This window comes from Argopecten irradians, unplaced genomic scaffold (genome assembly GCF_041381155.1).
Source record: "Argopecten irradians isolate NY unplaced genomic scaffold, Ai_NY scaffold_0062, whole genome shotgun sequence".
Lineage (NCBI taxonomy): Eukaryota > Metazoa > Mollusca > Bivalvia > Pectinida > Pectinidae > Argopecten > Argopecten irradians.
The window spans coordinates 1-18199 of NW_027187529.1; the positions used below are offsets into that span (position 1 = coordinate 1).

General features: G+C 35.9%; 2 long non-coding RNA genes across 2 annotated transcripts; both read right to left on the bottom strand.

Annotated features, from left to right (window-relative positions):
- Nucleotides 1-4490: 4490 nt before the first annotated feature.
- LOC138311609 (uncharacterized) lies at nt 4491-5080 on the bottom strand. The gene is made up of 2 exons (XR_011206688.1): nt 4931-5080; nt 4491-4701 (listed from the first exon to the last, which is right to left on the bottom strand). It is a non-coding gene; the product is annotated as an uncharacterized lncRNA (long non-coding RNA).
- A 9416-nt stretch (nt 5081-14496) lies between these two features.
- LOC138311602 (uncharacterized) lies at nt 14497-17876 on the bottom strand. Its single transcript, XR_011206687.1, has 4 exons — nt 17857-17876; nt 17047-17103; nt 16643-16756; nt 14497-14538 (listed from the first exon to the last, which is right to left on the bottom strand). It is a non-coding gene; the product is annotated as an uncharacterized lncRNA (long non-coding RNA).
- Between the last annotated feature and the right edge of the window lie 323 nt (nt 17877-18199).

An 18199-nucleotide genomic window follows, 5' to 3' on the forward strand; every position in this document is an offset into this window, starting at 1 on the left:
GATCGCAAACACAATACTACACGTGTGATAAATCGTATCACAAAGTCATCAAAAGTCCGTGTAACAGTGACATCACTTCTTCTAATATAAATCATGAATAATACATAAGAAAACACGGTGATTTCACCTGTCGGCTTGTAATGTCGCCTTTACGCATATCACGTTATAAAATGGCAGAAACGTATCGCGTGCATAAGGCCCAATAATAATTATTTAAGGATTTATTGCCCTTTGCAAATTACTGTCGAATCACGCTAATTTTCGTATCCGTCCGAGATAATTCAAATGTTAGTCTACATACAAAATTTCATTAAGATCGGTTCATATTTATCCAAGTTATTGCGTTCACAAATCTCATTTGTTTGTTACATAAACAATAATTACTATCAAATGATAGCAATTTCAAAATCAAAACACAATTTGACCCCACTTTAATGATTATATTATGGCCTTCCAAAATTTCAAGTAAGCAAGTTCAAAATATCTTATTTGATGTTTATAGCTTGGACATGAATGTACGAAATTTACTTAAACCTTTCATGAACTGTAGAAGTGAATATAGACGGTATGCATGTACATGTATCTGATAACACACTCAGTTCATGCTTAAGAACAGTATGCCATCACAACCGGGCCCCTATGCATGTATAACTACTACTACTCTTACAAATACCAGTGGTATATTTTCTGGTTTATTGAGTGAAAGTGTAGTCCTCGTACAACAGAAAGATATGAAAATATACTTGTGTTCAATCAAACATTTGATAAATCCAAATATTGGTAGGAATGACATAAACAAATTATTTAGTATCAATGCATGTAAATATATATATATGCATGTATTACCTAACAACTAGGACATTTTTAACAAGATCAAGATGGCTCTTAGCATCCACCATAAAATGATAAATAGAAAAAGGCATTTTGAATACCATCTGATAATAATGATGGACTAAAATTAAAGCATTGTAATTTTATTATTTGCTTTTTTAACAAACTACGCTTATAACAAAGTAATTTATTTAGTCCCAGAGTTCTTAGCAATCACCTTTTACTGTACTTACTACAGCAGTATATATACGTTGTTTTTTATAACTTTTTAAAAAAAAAATTCCCCTTTTGTTTTGGACTGAATAAGTTCACCTGTGGCTTTCTTTTACTAAAAGAGGCAGCAGGTGACTGAATGTCTGTTAGTTTGTCAGGCATATCTAATGGCAATACTGCTAATGTGGTGGCCTGATCTTTTGCCAAATTGTGAAAATGCAGCATTGACTCCATACAGCCTGGGACCTTAGATGGTGATGGCCCTGGGGACTCTGGCACTAACTGCCTTGAACAAGCAGCGACCTTTTTGGTGACATAGCTATCTTCTTCAAATTGTGGGCAGTTTTAGCCTTTATGCTATTCACAGCAGCTTTTCCTCTAAAAATGATAACTCCATGTCACTATCAGTACCCCCATACGCTAATGTTTCCAATCCCTTGATTTTAGAACTATAAATCCCTTCCACCCAGTGTTAACCTCTAACATGGCCAGCTGTTTATATAGTGCAGTTCGTCTACGGTTTAGCTGTGCCTTTACAATTTGGGCGTCTCTGGAGGCATATTTTAAGGGAATTCTTCTCACCGTCTCTTTTTCTTGCTTCACCTGGGGATGATTTATAGGAATATTATAATGCTCTAATAAAATTGCAATCTGCTATTGTTTACTTGCATGAAGTTTGGATGAAATGGATCTGTTTGATATAATAATGAAAATATGAGCTGATATATAATCTGTTTGTACAATGTTTAAGTGATCATGAGGTGTTCTGGACAAAACAGACTATACCTCTTTCATTACAATTGACCTTCATGACTTGTAAAAACTAACCACTGCTCTTGGCTTGGACATCATCTGAAATCAATAAATTTGTAAAAAGAAATCAGATCAATTTGAGAGAGGCAAAGGATGACTAACATTACGAGTGATACATTTTATACATCAAATGTTCCGTATGAAGCAGATTTTTATTTTGTCGAGGAATACATTATCTTCTTTTCTTTATTAACTTACATATCGGTGACAAAGATTCATTATCAGTACTTACGTTTTCACACTCTGTATTGTGGGTGTCTTCACAGTTTGTATTGTTGGTTTCATCAGAATTTGCCGTGCAGGTAGGGCTTTAGAATTGTATCTGCTGCCCCTAGTGCATTATCGTAAAAGGCGACTAAATATAGGATTTTATCTTTTCTTTTCTTCCTAACTGACTTTATCTGTTCTAATGCCTCCGTTGGCACCGCCTCACTTTTTGCCTTTAGTTAAGCGTTCAGTGAGGAAGGCTCTAGGTTCTGTCGCATTGCCGAGACATACCAAAGTCTATAAAAAGGGTAGTTTCTGCTCCTGCTTAGCGCTCAGCATACAGGGAGTGGGACGACTGGTTCGAATAGTTGAAAAAATGCAATCTGTCATTTTGGCTTAAATATATGTATTACGTTATTTTACACGCATGCATATTGTATCGAAGCACAAGAAGATGATTGCCTAGATATACATGACTTACTGTGACCGGGTGGGGTGTGTTGCGTGGTGTCTTCGGTGGCATGCTTCAGTGATATAGCACTATAGAAAGGGCAACAGTTTCACTATACAAGAAGACACAACACGAATATGCCGCAGTCTCCCAAAACACGCACCTCGTACTTCACACACGCTACACACTGCATACATGGGAGGCCGTCCTTATATGACCCTGGCTGTTAATAGGACGTTAAAAAAATCAAACAGTATTCTGTGTTATTTCTGGGACTATTCAAAATAATAGAAAACAAAATTATATACTGTATTTAGCTTTACAATTTATTTATTTATTTATTTATTTCATTACAGGACTTGCCCTGCAGATAGGGCGTTATAATTGTACCTGCTGCTCCTATTGCATGATCGTAAAAGGCGACTAAATTTAGGATTTTATTTTTTCTCTTCTTCCTAACTGACTTTATCTTTCCTAATGCCTCCCTTGGCACCGCTTCACTTTTGGCCTTGAGTTTAGCGTTCGCCCTGTGAGGAAGGCTCTGGGTTCTGTCCCCTTGGCCGAGTCACACCAAAGTCTATAAAAGTGGTAGTTTCTGCTCCTGCTTAGCGCTCAGCCTACAGTGAGTGGGACGACTGGTTCGCCCGTTGTCAGTATAATGTGACCGGGTAGGGTGGTGTTGCTTGGTGTCCTGGGCGGCATGCTTCAGTGATACAGCACTATAAAAAGGGCAACAGTTCCACTATACAAGAAGACACAACATGAATATAATACAGTCTCCCAAAACACGCACCTCGCACAATATAGACGCAACACACCACATACATGGGAGACCGTCCTTACATGACCATAGCTGTTAATAGGACGTTAATTAATCAAACAAAAACCAAAGTAGATTTGGTGAAGGAAGATTTGCATTTCTTAAAAGGGAGTGTATGTTATAACCAAATAATTTTATAGAAACGATGCAGCAATATACCCCAAAACGATAGTATTTTCTTAGGTCCATTTTAAATGAAACCTTAAAACCCCACCGTCAGCGTTTGACTATCCCTGTACACTGTTCAGCAGTATGCCATTACAATACCGAATGTCACGTGTCTGATCTTGTAATTCATAGCCCAGATTAAGGATTATTACAAATCATTTTGACGATTCAACTTACCCAACACGATTTCACAAATATTTGCTACTCAACACAATTGTTGTAACAAGCTAAACAGATCCCCCACCCTCGACCAAAATATGTCCCTATTGCGTCGGCCATCAACCAGCTCGCGATAGATATTTGTGTTGATAGAATTTGCACATTTTAATTATTGCTGTTTTGTTGATATCCGAAGGGATTTGATTACCCGGACGAAAATTGGTCCTTCAAGGATACATATCATAAAAACTTATACAGAATATCTCTCTCTCTCTCCCCTCGGGCACCTGGAGGCCTAGACCAGCTTTTTGTGTATTTATGTTTGTCGTCATTATTCTCACCCTTTCAAAGACAAATGGATTGCTAGGTGATTCATGGAACTTTACAACAATGTTAAGTCCTTTGACGACAGCTGGGGTTAGCAAAATGGGAACCTTGCGATTCTGCTTTCCTATGACCTCTACCAGTTGCATCCTGAAAAAAAACCATTCAGTAAAACTTCACCAAACATGCTGTAGTGTATCTGTCAAAATTCAAAAGTTCCGTAATGTTTAATCAATCATTGAAAATTGAATAAATGTTTTCTTTTCACCTGCTTTAGCTGACCCAAATAAATTCCACACTTTCCACGGAAAAAATCCACGGCATATTTCCACTTTCCACTGAAATACTCCACATTTTTAAGAATGTGCTTGAAACATTTCCGCGGAAATTTGAATTCCAAGGAAATTTTCCATACCTTCGGAAATTTTATAGAACTATTCCACAATAACCACAAAGGCATCTGCCTGCAAAGAAATTCATTTTCAAAAGACAACACTCATAAACTTTTAGGCTTTTTCGTTTTCCTTTCATTTTGCAAATTGCCACTATGAAAATTAATGAAATCATATTCACAAAATAATTAAAGTTTCAAAACTGAATGTTCCAAAATTAAATGAAAACTAAATTTTTTTTGTCCTGGATGGCTTCATCAGATCTGCCAGCCTTGACCGGATTTGCTGGTTAACTGTTCCGGGAAACTGCTTCTTTACAAGATCTGTAAAAAAAGATATCAGCAATATTAGTTTCTTCCAATAACATGTATACATGTCTATATATTTAAATTGACATGAAATTAGAATAAGAATTCTAAAAAATAGAAATGTATGTAAAATCAATGTCCCTTCAAATTCCTATTTCTTATCCTTTGGGTTTTCCATATTTTTTCTATTAGCAAGTATAAATTCTGGAGTTATTACTTGGATAAAGCATAAATTTCTTCTTACCATAAATTACAGCAAGTTTCTCCTGGTCGACTGCTGGTTTTCCGGCTATCCCCACCAGAGTCTTCCCCATGTATTCCTCCTCTTTATAAAGTGTCCTAAAGAGGAGGACTGCCTTTGAAAAACTGCTCAGATGAGCAATTTTATATTGTAATTGTGCCTAAATTAAAAAAGAAAATATCATAGCTTATCACACTGATACAAGCACATGAGGAAAAGTGAGTGAAAATATTTTCTGCAAAGTAATTTTGTTTTATAAATTATAGGTAGAATTCAAGGTAGAATTATTAATTTTGTTAGCCTGAATAATCCTTGAAAATCTATCATTAACATACATTCAAATGCTCAATTAAACTGTCATAATTTTAGTATTTTACTTTGTCAAATGAATTATTTCACTTACAATGGTGAAGCCAGCAATGACTTTGTCCTCACTTGATACGTTTTCCTGTTGAAACAAGAAAAATTGTAATTCTAGTTATCATGTTTAACAGCAACAAGAGTGTTACAAACCCGTTATTATTTTGTAGCATCTTAACAACGTGGTACTTTAACATATTACATAACAACCAAATCTCTTGCTTTAATATAATAACTTTTGCTATCCAGTGTTTTAAAGTGACTGAATTTTCCATAGACAATCGGTCTAAAGAGAAAGACAATTCCATTGCCCCTGCCATTTTTCATATACCTGTTATATCATCACATACATGTAGTTTTTAAAATGAAAGGACTGTAAGATTGATTGTAATGCTTCTAAGGGTTTTATAATACTAAAGAAACAAAAACCAATTGAAACTGCTAAATTCACAGATTTTTCATAATGAACTTGACTATTTATCCTTTTCAGGCATTTCACTAAATATAGATCGAAATCAGAATTTGTCGATGGATGAAGAATAAAAGAATTTTATGTCAAAATTGCATAGCCAATAGGGCCAACATGATAAGATTTTACATAGACCAACCAGATTTTCGATAGCCTCGGGCTACACTGGCTAACTCAAGAATTATTCATTTCTTAAACTGATATTGATGAAAATGTCCTATGTGATTTTCCACCAATTAGAATAAGCAGCTAAGTTTTGAAAACCCAAATGTTAGGTATTTTGTTAATAGATGATTTATAGTTGAAAAGCTGGAAAACAATGTTTTAAATACACACCTCGGACGAAGCAGGACACTCGGACGTATCTGAGGGCGTGTTTCTCTCATTTGATGATTTCACAGCAGGTTTTGATGCAACAGAGTGAGATTGTTGTTGCGGTTGTTGTTGCAGTTGTGGTTGCTGCTGATGTGACTGTGCCAATTGATGATTGAATCGCACTTCTTGATGAATATGTAAAGAATATTTCACATATAAAGCTGTGTAATGACTTACTAATAAGACTCACTTTTGAATTTATTTAGAATTGATTAAATGGCTTATTGAGTTTAACTTGCTCTTTAATTTAGAACACACAATTATATGGATCAATAGCTTTTGAGAGCAGGGGAATATATATGAAAACTAAACACTGATCATCTCGGGTGATGTTAGGTGTGTATTGATACAAAAACCTATGCAAGATTTCGATTTTAACCCAATGTAGATAAACAAACCTGACTTGTCCAATTCCACAAGCTTGAAACTGTACTCTCCAATGACTGCACCTTATTTTGTAAACTACATATCTGCAGCTTTCCCCTGGAGCATTCGTTTCTAAGTGCAGCTATTTCTTGTAAAAGTGAGCTGTGTTCTGTTGCACTTGGACCTACTTAAAATTCTAGATATGATTCAATGTCAGTGATTATGTTTGATAATTTAGCAGCCTGTACCATTTGAATTTAGAAAATACTATAATTGGTCTTAATTCTTTGATAAACACAATCTGCTCTTACATGACTCCAATAAAACACTCAATATTTTATTGGAGTAATACAATGGAATGTGTGGATATTACAATAGAATTTCACTATTTCAGGCTGGGAAAGCAAGCTGGCTTCACTAGTCTTGGTCCTATAAATCAGTTCAATATTTTGTAGAAATGAGCAGAATATTCAACTTTAAAACATGTAAATTAAATAATAGTATTTAATAAATTGTCAGATTGCAGCAAACAGTATCAATATTCAATAAAGAAAAAGAACCACTGTATTAAAATTATTATTTCGTATGTCACTTTATATCTTTTGCATGTCGATAGTGGAAAAAAAATCAACGAATCAGAAACTTTTGATAACTGCAGACCGTCATCTTGGGGATCAAAGGAGCCTTCAGACCCATCTCCTATCACTGTGGTTAACTGCAGACCATCATCCTCTGCAATTATGTAATAAAGTAATAAGACTATGGCAACAATTCCCGAAGGAAAATAAAACTTTCATAAAAAGGAAGCTTTACAACTCATCTAATTTCTTACCCAAAATATACATATCTAGAGCTCATGAAAATGTGGATATGAATCAAATTATTTCAATATAATTTTCAGATAACAGTTGCTAACAATGAAACATACCCTTTCTTGTAGTCCTCTCAATGGCCCAGATTAAGTCGGAAAGGAACGCATCATGTGTTGCCGGCTTCTTCTTCAAAGATTCTAAAACACCAAAATAAATAATAATTACAAAATATAACCAAAACAATTGTCGAATTACATAGATCTCTTATACCATATTCTTAGTAAGAGTTTGGTTTGCTATACCCTTTTTCCATAAGTGAATAGTTTGTTTTATTTGGACAGGAGTTTTACTACCAACATTCATAAGCAGACTGAATATGTTTGTTTGTTTGTGTTGATCTTCATTTAGTCTCTACACAATACCATACCTTTTGCCCTGTCAAAAGTGATATGATCATGACCTATTTAACACAGCAGACAGCTAGGTGCCGGATGTTCAAAACAGGGAGCCGAGAGGTGTAAATGTATTCGCCATAGTCAACTTTTCATATGGATATTGTGCGGCACACTCACAATGTACACTCTAACTTTGATTCAATCATATTGACACATTTTCATTACAGACGAGAGCTTTGGCAAACATTGTTAAATATGCATCATGTCCGTCTTTTTAACAAACAGGACCATTCTTGTTGAGGGCAATGTCACAGATATACAATTGGATGGCATAGTCTTTTAATACAAATGTGATGAATCACAATGCTGATATATGATAACGCTCGATCTATAGGTTAGTAAAGGTTTGCATGCACGAAAGTATGTATGATATAAACCGAAATCATAATGAGTTGACAATTACTATCTTAAGATTTTCATTGTTTCGATCAAAATTAAAAGGTGTTTTGTTCTCTTTTTGTTGTAGCAAAATGGCATAACCTGCCTATTGCTTTATGAATAAATGATAGTAACTAAAAGATCTGTATCAAGTCACTACCTGACATACAACAAAAAACTTAAGTGTCAAAATTTCAGAATTAGATTGCAGACATTTTCCAAAACCATCTCATGGTTAATATTTTTACTGCACATAAATCTACATCTAACCGCACAGGAGGAATTTAAACCTTTGAAGGCTTTGAAATAATGATACACGATTAACAAATGCTTAATGACAATTGGGTCTCAAATTGAAGGTACTTCAAATATTGAAGTTCTAAATAAGTGACCAAAGTTCTTAAAAGCATAACAAAATATAAAATGGTAATAAAAACTTTCTGCGAAGAACACTAACAGAAACATAACTACAAATATTCTAAACACATTTTCTTCAATCCTTTAACAATTAACATCCTCTTACTCTTTGCCAATTTTTTTTTCTCTTCAATGTGTTCAAATGGTTGAACATCTTTCAATGGAAACCTGCATGAATTTAATCATGAACAAAAGTATTTACATTGTGAGAAAGCCATGCTTTTAAGTCCATGTAAGTTGTAACACTATATAAGCTTCCATGAATCAATTGACATAACTTTTTCTGGTGAAAATGTTAATAAATATCTAGGCACATTTAGTCCAGCAACACCCAAATTCCTACATAGTTTTGAAGAACAAAACTGAATGTAAATTGCCAACCTGGAATGTAATCTAGTCTGTTAATCCGGAAATGTTTTATGCATTTTTTAAATTAATATTAGACTAAGCAGAACTTTGCAAAATATTTACATGGAAATTTAAATATGCGCAATGATAAATATTCTATCAACAATGGATTGTGCATGGAGTTGTGAACTTACCAGGCATCGTCACTCCTGCAGTACCCAACATCTCCTGTGATATCAACTTTAACAGGCCACAGCACGTTCCTCACTCCTGGGATCCGACTCCATACTATATCTCCCTCTCTTAACTGAAAACAGAATAATTCATACTTGATAATTAAAAAGTGACACCGACTATATTCACAACTGTAAAACAAATTTAGAAATTGTGCAATCACAATCACATTGTGTGTACTTTGCTTCAACTACTCTCAGAACACGTACGGTTATTAAGTTCGCCTCAGCTGACAATCAGTACTTACATAAACTATTGCAATCCATTCGAGTCTTGATTCTGAGCAAACAACAATTACAATAGGCAAATACACGATTAAAATCTTCCATATCTTTGAATCGAAGTCTATAGCACTGTCTGAAGTCTACGATCTCTAACAAAAGACTACACCTGATTTCATTGTACAGCATGTACGCCAAAGCATATCTGAAATGACGTGCCTCCACATTAAACACAATGTCGCCAACGAACGTCATCAGTAAGTTGTCATCATGACATGTCCTTATTAAATGTCCATAAATTGAAAAAACGTGTCCACTTTCGATAGATGACAAATATTAAAACTAATATCATAATAAGAATTGCTAAAACTGCAGACAACATGCAAGCGTTGAAAACAGACGTCTCACCCGCCATTCCGCCATATTGTTACGACCGGAAGTCGCAAATGTCTTCGGGAATTTTTTTTAATATTAATACTTAAACTGTTTTTTTCGATCTGGATACGTAAAAAAAAAAACATGAAACGACTACCACTTAACACAAAAAAATAACTGAACGCAATTTTTATCATCCATTTGTATCGACAATATTTCGTTATGACGTTTCATTTTCATTGAGGGTCCCTTGTATCAACGTTACACCATCGAAACTAGCACGATGTAAATCCGATTTTGTGGAGATGTTTTCACGTCAATAAGGATGCGATTTATATTTTAAGAAAATATTAAAAGAAAGTACTACATTTCTCTCATTACTCGACGAAAACTGCAATCATCTGATCAAGTCTTAGTCACAGAAAAACAACAGACGATAGTGAACCCCAGAAACCATCGCAAAAAAAAGAACCCCAGAAACACTGTACACCAAACGATGCATCGACTGATTTTTCGAAGTTTGTTTAATTAACGTCCTATTAACAGCTATGGTCATGTAATGACGGCCTCCCATGTATGTGGTGTGTTGCGTGTATGTTGTGCGAGGTGCGTGTTTTGGGAGACTGCGGTAAATTCATGTTATGTCTTCTTGTATAGTGGAACTATTGCCCTTTTTATAGTGCTATATCACTGAAGCATGCCGCCGAAGACACCAAGCAACACACCCCACCCGGTCACATTATACTGACAACGGGCGAACCAGTTGTCCCACTCCCCGTTTGCTGAGCGCTAAGCAGGAGCAGAAACTACCACTTTTATAGACTTTGGTGTGTCTCGGCCAGGGGACAGAACCCAGAGCCTTCCTCACAGGGGCGAACGCTCAACGCAAGGCCAAAAGTGAGGCGGTGCCAAGGAAGGCATTAGGAAAGATAAAGTCAGTTAGGAAGAAAAGAAAAGATAAGATCCTAAATTTAGTCGCCTTTTACGATCATGCAATAGGGGCAGCAGGTACAATTCTAACGCCCTACCTGCAGGGCAGCAAAATTGTCATAATCTAAAATACCGATTTCTCCGAGATAATTAAAAATATCTCTATCAAACTACATTGTAGTCTTTTAGCTATTGTCATTTAAGTCATGTGTGTCAGTTAGATTTCCTTAATAGGTCGTCGATATAAAAACAATCGTTGTCACTTACCTTCCAAGCGGTAGCCTCCATGGCGGTGTGATATACTGGAAGTGATCATTCGGAATACCTCGTCGTTTCAGGATTAAACAATGCTGATCAGTACGTTGATGAAAACTTCATTCGGGATAGCGTTTTTTTCGGACTTTAGTGGTGCGAGTCCAAACCTACTCATTTACGATGTGGACGAGACACTGTGGGGTTGCAATTTTTTTAACAAGCAGCCCCAGAATGACATTTTAGACAGACTTTCTTGAAGTGTTTGTGGGGTCGACCCCACATGCAAAAACGACCCCACAAAGCTGAATTGAAACCAAAAATATCAATTTATATTCAGTATGAGTAGTATTATGAGGTGCTTTATAGGCCTATCTAAAAATAGATCCCGAAGTCAGGATTGTAGGGGTCGCTTTGTCGGTGAAATTAAAGAGATTTTGTTAGGTATTATCGTAACAATGATAAGACGTCGATAAAATAGTCATTGTTGAATACAACGGTATTGATGAATCGCGTGCCACTGTGTGTTAATCTTATTCATATATTGATAGATGATTAGTGCATAGACTGACTTGCCGGAGAACCCTACACGTTATGGAATAGCTATGAAACCGGAACAGTGGGAGTCGGTTGTATCGTTAAGCGCTATACTGGAGAAGGAGCTGGGAATCAACGAGGAGTCTGGCGAACACATTCAGATCATGATTGAGTGTCTAGCATCGTCACTACTCGAACACGTAGATACATTGGCAAAGAAAAGCTGTGTCGGATGTGAATGTGAACATCCTTCACAAAAACATCACTTGGAAGGTTGCCTTATGGAACAGTCGGATAAAATCGATAAATTCTACGACTCGGCCAAAAAGAACCTGAATCGCATCGCAGTACTGGACAAGGTGTTGAAACTAAGCGAGGACGATTATGACATTTGGAACCTATACAAACAAGTGTTGGAGAATAATCAGTGTGAAATCGTCAAAATGATGAATCTGCCTGCTGACAAATGGAAGTTTGTTCTGCATGTTGACGAGGAAAATTAACTTTTTTTTCGTGTGTACAGACATTTGTATGTAGTTTCCCAGGCGAAATGTGTACATTTTGACCATGAACTACCATGGTCAACCATGGTCCAGGGACCATGGTCGACCATGGTTGACCATGTTTTGGTAATTGGCACCATGGTTTTATAAACATGGTTGACCATGGTCCTGGTAGACCATGGTCAACCATGGTCAACCATGGCAAACCATGGTCATAGACCATGGTCAACCATGGTTAACCATGGTCATAGACCATGGTAGGCAATGGTCAACCATGGTCATGAATAATGATTTAGCCAACGATGTTGAAGGCCTAAGACTAAACCATGGTCTACCATGATCGACTGTGGTCAACCATGGCCTACCATGATAAACCATGGTTGACAATGATCAACCATGGTCAACCATTACCTGTCAATAATCAATGAAATGGAATAACAAAATAAAAAAAACAAATTTCAACAAATTACCCTGTCAAGTTTACTGGAGCTCAGTCAGTCCAAAACCAAGGATTCACACTCAAATGTCAATTATAATAGCAGTTAATCACATTTACTATTATTAACAAATAAAGAGAATTGTAAATATGGACATGAGTTATACAATGACATTGAGAACAAAACATCAACCAGGTTTATCTACACACTAATAAAAATGTATTTTAATCCTAAAATCTACTATGAACATTAAACGCAGATTTTTTTTTTTAGATCAAAACCACTTCACAAAAACATCTGATTCTTATGCAAATGTAAAAGCAATGAGATAATGTATATATCACCACTAGACCTACCTAATGCTACTTATGGACTTAACAGCCCTCCTTACACACATTGTAACAAAAACATTGGTAATGTCACCAAAACCATGCGATTCAATCCATAACAATTTAAATACAGAAAAATCTTTAACTATTTTTGTAACAGAAATTTCACACCCCAAATAACAAATGGGTGCAGATTACCAAATTTGAGAACCTAAAAAAATCCTACAAACAAATAGTTAATACTGGTAGCATAAATTTGGCAATAGAAGCTAAGGGTACTTATTAATTTGATAACAGTATCAATTTGATACATATTAAAACCTTCAGTAACTTAAACTTTTAGTTGATAGTGTATTTAATATTTTCAATAGTATAGAATGAATGTAAATAAAACTGATCCTACAGTGTCACTTGGAAATTATTTGTTTTGCTTTTAGATTTTAAAATTGACTTTTGCACCGAATGAACTTTTTCAGTGACCTCCTTACTTGTGGCGCTAAACTTGTTTGATAATTTTTAACAAAGTTCCAAAAAGTCGAAAATCATAAGGAGGATTTCTCTCTGTTTTTGAGTTTGAAGCTTTCCCAGTGACACAATGAGAAGTGATGTATTCCTCTGGGAACAGCTTAAGTAACAAAATGCGGACAGCAGTGTAAAGGTTGTCAATGTGACTGATGCTATCTGTTAGAGTGTCATAAGTGTGTACATTGTACAAACTGGTGTCCACATTGGTTGGTGACTGTGATGCTGGTGTTGCTGGGTTTGATGATGTTGGTGTTGCTGGCTGTGATACTGAAGGTGATACTGAAGGTGATACTGAAGATGATGCTGCCACTGTAGATGCTGGTGAGGATGGTGTATGTGTAAAGTCCAAAGTGGGAAGTGCTGGAAGGTCAGGGGTTAGGTTTGTTCTTTGTTCCATCTCCCGGACTTTCCTCCTTAGCCTTTTCACCTCATCTTTGAGTTCACTGAACTCCTTTCTGCTTACACAACTGAAATTTAAAAGAACATTGTCACCTCACAGGAAAGATTTTTGGTGTGGTCATGAAACTGCTGGCAACCAATTACAAGACATATTCAATTTTTTGTGGCGGACCTTTGGCTGTATTGTGCTGAATATTACTACGAAGTAGGTAAATTTGATTATCTTTATAGATTTCCTGTTACATTTGTGTCATAATAAACAAATTTCTGGCTTAAAATCTGAACATCTGGCATATTCTGATTTGCTATTTCAACACTCCGATGTGAACTATTCAATCACCCAATGGAGTCAAGAATTGGCAACATGGAGTATTTTGAGGTTATTGCAAATTGTTTAGACTGCCTATCAGGCATCAGCTAGTTGATAAATTTAATGACACATGAGCTAAATATTAAAATACGTAATAAGCTTACTCTTTATGGTTGATAGCTTCATCTTTTCTAGGGGTTTTAAATATTTCGGCTATCTTCTGTGGTGGACCTTCAATAAGAACAAAGATTTGTGGTCAATTCGCAATGGAAAGAAGCATTTAATTACTTACATTCTAAAAATAAAAAAACTTATATTGTATGTAAATAGTCATATCAAAAACTACTTTCTGTGTGCAGTAAAAAAAAAGTCTCAATTACTCCTCAAAGAAGAAAATGGAAGAAAATTGATTGAAATTTGACAGCATACAAAAAGTCTGTCATGAGAACAGAACATTATAAACAGTTAAAAATCATTTTCCACATTTAGAATTAATAATAGTAATACTGTATCATTTATATGGATTGAACTTACAAGCTGTGTCTTTGGCTTCTTTCTGTATATCTGTACCTTGGATTTCTGTAGCAAATCATTATGACAATTATCAATTCTGTTTTTCAAACATCAATATCATCAATGGGAAGGAAGTTCTAAAAAGTCTTAATTCTTAAAATCAAATGAGACACCTAGACTGTGAATGCTTCATACCAAAGTTTCAAATGCTGAAATAGGTATACATATAACTCTGAACTTGTAAAGACATGCATGAAAAAGTACATTTTCGGGACAAGTCTAAGAGACTTATGAAATTTTACCAAAAGTGTTATTTGTAGATTTTTAAAAGATATCTATTTAACAAGTAAACAGTAAATAACGGATAGCATTAGAAACCAGCATGTTCAATTCCTACAATCATTTGATTACTGTGCCTTTTCATAAATAATTTTACCAGCTACTAATTTTGTGTTGTCAAGTACATTTTTAGCCCACCATCATCAGATGGTGGGCTATTCAAATCGCCTTTCGTCCGTGGTCCGTCCGTCCGTCCGTCCTTCCGTCCGTCCGTCCGTCCGTCCGTTAACAATTCTTGTTACCGCTATTTCTCAGAAAGTACTAAAGGGATCTTTTTCAAATTTCATATGTAGGTTCCCCTATGGCCCTAGTTGTGCATATTGCATTTTGGGACCGATCGGTCAACAAGATGGCCGACAGGCGGCCATCTTGGATTTTGATAGTTAAAGTTTGTTACCGCTATTTCTCAGAAAGTACAGAAGGGATCTTTCTCAAATTTCATATGTAGGTTCCCCTAGGACCCTAGTTGTGCATATTGCATTTTGGGACCGATCGGCGAACAAGATGGCCGACAGGCGGCCATCTTGGATTTTGATAGTTAAAGTTTGTTACCGCTATTTCTCAGAAAGTACTGAAGGGATCTTTCTCACATTTCATATGTAGGTTCCCCTCGGACCCTAGTTGTGCATATTGCGTTTTGGGACCGATCGGTCAACAAGATGGCCGACAGGCGGCCATCTTGGATTTTGATAGTTAAAGTTTGTTACCGCTATTTCTCAGAAAGTACTAAAGGGATCTTTCTCAAATTTCATATGCAGGTTCCCCTAGGGCCCTAGTTGTGCATATTGCATTTTGGGACCGATCGGTCAACAAGATGGCGGACACGTGGCCATCTTGGATTTTGATAATTAAAGTTTGTTACCGCTATTTCTCAGAAAGTACTGAAGGGATCTTTCTCAAATTTCATATGTAGGTTCCCCTAGGGCCCTAGTTGTGCATATTGCATTTTGGGACTGATCGGTCAACAAGATGGCTGCCAGGCGACCATCTTGGATTTTGATAGTTAAAGTTTGTTACTGCTATTTCTCAGAAAGTACTAAAGGGATCTATCTCAAATGTCATATATAGGTTCCCCTAGGGCCCTAGTTGTGCATATTGCATTTTGGGACCGATCGGTGAACAAGATGGCTGCCAGGCGGCCATCTTGTATTTTGATAGTTAAAGTTTGTTACTGCAATTTCTGAGAAAGTACAAAAAGGATCTTTCTCAAATTTCACATTTAGGTTCCCCTAGGGACCTAGTTGTGCATATTGTGTTTTGATACTGATTTGTCAACAAGACAGACGGCCATCTTGGATTTTGGTAGTGGAAGTTTGTTACCACTATTTCTCAGAAATTATTTAAGAGATCTCAAGCAAATTCCATACATATGTTCCCCTAGGGCCCTAGTTATGCATATTGCGTTTTGGGACCAATCAGTCAACAAGATGGCCGTCTGGCAGCCATCTTGGATTTTGATAGTTAAAGTTTGTTATTGCTATTTCTAAAAAAGGTACTGAAAGGATGTCTCTCAAATTTTATATGTAGGTTCCCTTAGGGCCTTAGTTGTGCATATTGCATTTTGTAACTGATAGGTCAACAAGATGGCTGCACGGCCGCCATCTTGGATTTCATTGTTGAAGTTTGTTACCACTATTTCTTAGAAAGTACTGCAGCGATCTGTCTCAAATTTTATGTGTAGTCGTGTTTGAAAAAGTTTGAAAAGCAGGGAAAAGATCCCTCTTTCCATTGTCAGACATAGATCATTCTTTGGTGGGCGCCAAGATCCCTCTGGGATCTCTTGTTAGAATCATATTTTTTTTTATTATCAACTAAGCAACATTGATCATACCATGTACATTGTTCTTTTCAGCTGTGTACATATCTTGACTTGGGGACTCAGTACCTGTGCAGATGTTGACTTCTACCAAGCCGCTATTGGTGCTGATGCTGGTAGATGTCTTGCCTGAATGAAAAAGAAAATAAAACATAAATGATTGCTATAGTTACACTTGTATTGCTTCCATACACACTGGTGACTTTTGTTAGTGAAAAAGAAAGAGCAAGAACCATGTACTTTTAACACATTATTTATCCCAAGAACTTTGCATTAAAGGAAACAATGTTAGTCATTACAATTTTCCAACTTTACAACAAGTAAACTTGTCTAATAAGGTAAGATTTCTAAAGAGAAAAGTGCTCATGAATATGACATGATCATGGGTAATGGAACTTGGGTGGATAAAACAAACTTACTTTCATTCAGTTTCCTTTTCTTTGAAGGCTGATCATTCTCCCTAGATTCCTTATCTGCTGCAAAATATGAAAGTATACACACATTTAGATCACACATTCTTGTATCCACAATTTCCAAGGATTACAATCACTTACAATCTGTAAACTCCTACAATATGTCAAAACTGAAGGTTCATGTGCGAGCAGTAACTTTGGTCCTTTGATGTACCGTATACCAAAAGAATTGAATATCTCTACATTGTATGGCTTTGAAGTTGAACATTACTCTGTAAATCTTCAAAGGAAGTCTGACAGCATGCATGTGATTATCACTTTTTTAACTGTGACATAGTCCAGGGGTGTAGAGATTGTTAGCGATGGTAACCCCTGGAAAATTGAGGATGGTGTTCTAGATGATGCACCAAGGATTTATAAGTGAGAAGGATTCGCGACTGTCTCTTTACACTACTAAACACCACGCGAGATGACCATGAATCGGGAATAAAATCCATTTTTCTCAACAAACACTTTTCTTACGGAGTCAAACGAAATTTCACAATGTTTAGTAGTTTGTTTAAGGACGAAAGTTTTAGAAGAAATGTCTTAAACTTTCGTTAAAAAAATATGACAGCTCATGAAATGAATGAGAGTAAGACGGTAACCCTCGCACCCCCATACTAAATCAAAGGCTGCGCCAACAGATATAAAAGGAAAATCAGTCGTAACGTCACGATCAGTGCACAAAAAATATTTAACACAATCCGGTTTTATCCTTTAGTAAATATAATTAAGACGTTAATATCTTGTCTGATCCTTTTCTGGAATACATACCACTTGTCTGTTTCCTTCTCCACAGGTGATCTTGAGGTACTTTCTGCATATGAAACAAATTACCCATTAGTATACCAAGTTTTTGAGTACAGTGTACTGTGGTTGGTTCAAATCTCAATTACTATCTTTGCAAATTTAAATTTTATTCATTATTTGAAATTTAAAACAATAGATTTCAAACCTGAAAAAGGTGATAAACAATAATATTCAAAAATACAAATACATACATGTCAGACAAACAGATTATGCTGTAGCTATATGTATCGTATCACAAAAATTCTGCTAAATTTGAAATGAACAATAACATTTTATTATTACTTTTCAACCATAAATTAAATAAGCC